This window comes from Triticum urartu, chromosome 2A (genome assembly GCF_056163025.1).
Source record: "Triticum urartu cultivar PI428250 chromosome 2A, HENAU_Tu73, whole genome shotgun sequence".
Classification (NCBI taxonomy): Eukaryota; Viridiplantae; Streptophyta; class Magnoliopsida; order Poales; family Poaceae; genus Triticum; species Triticum urartu.
In genome coordinates, this window is record NC_141874.1 from 426,488,364 (window position 1) to 426,494,216 (window position 5,853).

Genomic DNA, 5,853 nt, shown 5'->3' on the forward strand with positions numbered 1-5,853 from the left:
TGAATAGGAGTAGGAAAGATCTAGAAAATAAACGGAATAAGGAAAGGGGACAAGGGGGCGCCCTAGAATCCTAAAAGGATTCAGTCCTAGCAAGGGCGGCGGCGGCCGACCGGCTCCTGGCTCGGCGCCTGGCGCCTGGGAGCGCGGCGGTAGGTGGCTTGGCTTGGGCCTTTGGCCCAAGGCGCTGCTCAACTTTTTTTTTAAATAGTTTCCTCGTGCAGAAAAAAACAAAAAGGGATCTAAACGAACTCCGAAAAATCTAAAGTAAATTTTCCCCGACTCCTAAAAATGAGCCGAACAAAATGAACTTTTCTCCGGACCTAAAATGCAATTTTCGAAAACGCGCATTTTTCCCTATCCAAATAAAATGCAAATAAACACCGGAAAGCAAAATTGATCTATTTATTATATCTTCATTTTTCCTAAATTTGGGAAAGTCATATTATTCCCTCTCTCATATATTTTGACACCGGAAAATTTATTGAAGATAAAATAAATAAATCAAATGATCCTATTTTCAAAATTCGAGATAACTCTCAAATATGAAAATAACGAAATCTCCAACTCTCTCCGAGGGTCTTGAGTTGTGTGAAATTTCTAGGATCAACCAAAATGCAAGAAAATATGATATGCATATGATCTAGTGTATAACATTCCAAATTGAAAATTTGGGATGTTACAAACCTACCCCCCTTAAGATGAATCTCGCCTTCGAGATTCGGGTTGGCTAGAAAATAGGTGAGGGTGGTCTTTGAGCAAATCTTCTTCTCTCTCCCAGGTGGCTTCATCCTCTGAATGGTGGTTCCACTGAACTTTGCAAAACTTGATAACCTTGCTGCGAGTAACTCTACTGGCAACATCGAGAATCTTGACTGGCTTCTCCTCATATGTTAGGTCATCCTTTAACTGAATCGCTTCTAATGGCACTGTATCTCTTAGCGGTACCTCCGCCATCTCGGCGTGACATCTCTTCAGCTGAGAAACATGGAATACATCATGAACTCCTGACAGTCCTTCTGGTAGTTCCAACTTATAAGCGACTTCTCCCATACGTTTCAAGATCTTAAACGGTCCAACGAAACGCGGTGCTAACTTTCCCTTAACTCCAAAGCGCTTAACTCCTCGAAGTGGGGATACTCGAAGGTAAACTCTGTCTCCGGTTTCGTAAACTGTCTCCTTGCGTTTAGAATCTGCGTAGCTCTTCTGCCTGGACTGGGCTACCTTGAGCCTATCGCGAATCAACTTAACTTTCCGTTCAGACTCCTTAATCAAATCTGGTCCAAAGAATTGACGGTCTCCAACTTCGTAACTGTTGTCATGGAACGAAACTGGTATCTGATACGATACTCCTCGGGACTCCATACAAACAAACGATTCTAGTCATGTATATCTTTGCCAACTTAGCACTGGTGTAAGTGGTCTTAACTGGAATGAAATGTGCTACCTTCGTCAAACGATCAACTACTACCCATATCGAGTCATACCCTGCTTTCGTCCTGGGTAGTCCTGTGATAAAATCCATGCCTATCTTATCCCACTTCCATTCGGGTATCGGCAATGGTTGTAACGATCCTGCTGGCTTCTGATGCTCTGCCTTTACTCTCTGACATACGTCACAAACTGCTACATATGCTGCAATATCCTTCTTCATTCCGGTCCACCAGAATGTTTCCTTCAAATCCAAATACATCTTGGTATTCCCTGGGTGAATCGAATATGGTGAATCATGTGCCTCTTGCAAAATCAACTTCCTGATCTCCGGGTCATTGGGCACATAAACACGGTCCTCAAACCATAAGGTATCGTGCTCATCCTCACGAAATCCCTTTGCTTTTCCTTCGCTCAATTTCTCTTTTATACCGGCAATCTCTTTGTCAGATTTCTGAGCTTCTCTGATCTTATCCATCAATGTTGACTGAATCTCCAATGCTGCTACATAGCCTCTCGGATATGTTTGGAAATAGTTCCGAAGGTTTTCTGCTAATTCCTTTGGTATTTTCCTCGTCACTAGGGTATTGACATGGCTCTTATGGCTCAATGCGTCAGCTACTACATTAGCCTTTCCGGGATGGTAATGCAATCTCATGTCATAATCCTTGATGAGCTCCAACCATCTCCTCTGTCGGAGGTTCAACTCCTTCTGAGTGAAAATGTACTTCAAACTCTTATGATCCGTGTACACCTCACAATGATTTCCAATGAGGAAATGTCTCCACGTCTTCAATGCATGCACTACGGCTGCTAACTCCAAATCATGCGTGGCATAATTCAACTCATGAGGCTTCAGTTGTCGTGATGCATACGAAACAACTCTCCCTTCCTGCATAAGCACTGCTCCAAGTCCTCGACGTGAAGCGTCACAATACACCTCATAATCCTTGGTCTGATCTGGCAAAATCAATACCGGTGAGGTAACCAAACGTTTCTTCAACTCCTGGAAACTAGCCTCACACTCCTCAGTCCATTTGAACTTAGTATCCTTCAACAACTCCGTCATAGGCTTCGCAATTTTTGAGAAATTCTCAATAAATCTCCGGTAGTATCCTGCAAGTCCAAGAAAACTCCGGATCTCTCCAACTGTTGTTGGTGCTTCCCATTCGGTTACGGTCTCAACCTTTGTGGGGTCAACTGCTATACCTTCTCCGGATATAACGTGTCTGAGGAATCCAACTTCCTTCAACCAAAACTCACATTTGCTGAATTTGGCATATAACTGATGTTCCCTTAGTTTCTCCAAAACCAAACGCAAATGTTCCTTATGCTCCTCTTCATTCTTTGAATAAACTAGGATGTCATCAATGAACACTACGACGAACTTATCCAAAAACTCCATAAACACTTTGTTCATCAGGTTCATAAAATAGGCAGGTGCGTTAGTCAATCCAAATGACATAACGGTATACTCATACAGTCCATATCTTGTGGTGAATGCTGTCTTAGGTATGTCCTGCTCTCGAATCTTCAACTGATGGTACCCTGATCGCAAATCGATCTTGGAAAACACTTTAGCTCCTTGCAATCGATCAAACAGATCATTAATCATTGGCAGTGGGTACTTATTCTTGATGGTTACTTCATTCAATCCCCGATAATCTACAACCATCCTTAATGATCCATCCTTCTTTTCCACTAGAAGTACGGGTGATCCCCAAGGTGAAGAACTTGGGCGAATGTAACCTTTATCCAATAAATCCTTAATCTGATTCTTAATTTCCACCAAATCCTTTGCTGGCATCCGGTACGGTCGCTTCGATATTGGGCCTGTACCTGGCAATAACTCAATCAAAAACTCAATGTCTCTATCCGGTGGCATGCCTGGTAATTCCTCAGGAAATACATCAGGAAAATCCTTTACCACTGGTACTTCCTCCTGCACAACTCCTGATAAGCAATTCACTTGTGTCCTGTTTGGCACATGCCGGGATACATACTTGATCCTTCTTCCTTCTGGTGTGGTAAGCAAAATTGTCTTACTGGCGCAATCGATGTTTCCTCCATACATCGACAGCCAATCCATACCAAGAATCACATCCAGACCTTGGGATTCCAGAATAATTAAATCCGTTGGGAATACATGCTTTCCTATACTCAATGGTACTTGAAAACATCCTTGTCTGGCCATGTATTCTGCTCCTGGAGAGCTTACTAGCATAGGTGTTTTAAGAATCCTAGTGGGCAGGCTATACTTTTCCACAAATCTCCTTGATATGTATGAATGCGATGCACCAGTATCAAAAAGAACGAGTGCAGTAATGACTTAACCAAAAACTTACCGATTACTGCATCGGGCTGATCTTCAATCTCCTCCACATTAACGTGGTTCACCTGTCCCCTATTGAAAGGGTTCGGCTTCTTCCCAGAGCTTCCATTGCCATTTCCATTCTGGCCTTCAGGACATTCATTGGCATAATGTCCGGTCTTCGAACACTTGAAACAGGTGACTTGACTCAGGTCTCTCTTGGTTGGGGTCAATGGGGTGGTTCGGTTCTGGCCGTTGCTTCCTCCATTCCCATTACCATTCTTGTGGCCATTATGGTTGTGTGAGCTACCTCCTCCATGGGTGTGCTGAAACTTAAATCCCGGTTTAGGGGTAAAACGGGGCTTCTGCTGGGCTCCAGAGTTATACTTCCCCTGTCCATACTTCCTCTTACGGTTCTCAATCTGCTGTTGCTTCCCTTCAATCATGATGGCACGATCTACCAACTCCTGGTAGTTGTTGAAATTTGCTACCATCAACTGCATGCTTAGTTCATCATTCAATCCTTCCAGAAACTTCTCCTGCTTGGCTGCATCCGTAGCAACGTCATCTGGGGCATAACGGGCTAGCTTACTAAACTCTTCCACATACTGGCCAACAGTCCTTCCTCCTTGGCGTAAGTTGCGAAACTCACGCTTCTTTATGGCCATAGCTCCTGCTGAAACATGGGCAGTGCGGAAAGCTTGCTGAAACTGATCCCATGTGACAGTGTCAACTGGGTAAGTGGCTGTGAAATTCTCCCACCATGCTGCCGCGGGTCCGTCAAGCTAGTGTGCGGCAAACTTCACTTTCTCACCATCTGTGCATCCTGCAGTGGTCAACTCCCTTCCTATCTTACGGAGCCAATCGTCTGCTACTATCGGCTCGGTGCTACTAGAAAACACTGGCGGATTCAGCCTAAGGAAACGGGCTAAGTGGTCAACAGGTGGTGGTGGTGGTGGGTTGTTGTTGTTGTTCTGCTGATTCTGGACTAACATCTGCATCAATTGATTCTGCTGCTGGATCAACTGAGTGAGCTCCGGTGGAAATCCATTGTCACGTCTCGGAGGCATCTGTGGGTTTAGAAAAGACGAGAATTAAGAATAGAGGGGGTCTAAAGGGAAAACACTACCCATATGCACATGAGGCAAAAGCACACAATTCACTTCAATCAATCAAACAAGGGCTTACAAACGGTCTAACTATCGCAAAAGTGCTCGACTATAATGTGTTTACATGGGGGAATACTACTACTATCTGGTGGTCATCCAGAAATTTGAACCGGTGGAAGACTCCATGATATCTACTCCAGTTTCGTCTTCAAAGTCGGGTTCACTTGGATCCGAATCGGTGTCGTCGATGATGATGTAGTTGTCCGGACATGCGACGTACTTGTCGTCCTCCTGGGATGCTAACTTGCTCTTGAGTTCTTCAATCTCCTGCTTAAGATCGCAATTGTGCCTTGCTAGAGCTACGATCTCGTCCATGTAGTCCTTGCATGTAGACTTTAGTTCTCCTTCTAGCTCGATGATCCTTGCCTTCGCATTCTTCAACTCTACCATACCATTGCACATCTGGTTCTCGTGGCGTCGAATGTGCTGGTTTAACTCCTGGATGAAAGATGCAATGGATCTATCCTTCTTGGTGCTGATTAACTCCCATTGTTCATCACGGCGTCCGCAAATCTGGTAGATAGTGTCCTTGAGGTCTTCTTGATAAACTTCTCCAATGCGTCCTATGGTGATATGAGCTGCCATGCTCCTTCCTAGACTCCAGGTTGGTGCATTGAAAACACTATCTATGGGCTTCGTGATTGGCGCGAATGTTCTTCGCGGAACGTGAGCTTGAATCTTCCAGCGCTCCTCTTCAGGCAGAGTGGCGTTGAAGGTTCCCGTGAAGCTTGGTAATCCAATGTTCAGGTACTTGGTGACTTCCTTCAGGTGAAATCCAAATGGTGTGCCTTCATCCGGTTGAGCGTACTTAATCTTCGCGTGCGTCATCCTAATAGAGTAGAAAAGATGAGGAGTTAGAAAATGAGAAGAGAAGGGTGATCTATGGCTTTAACTTAGTGGTCGTGTCCTACAGTCAGCGTGTGCTCTGATACCATCTCTGTAGCG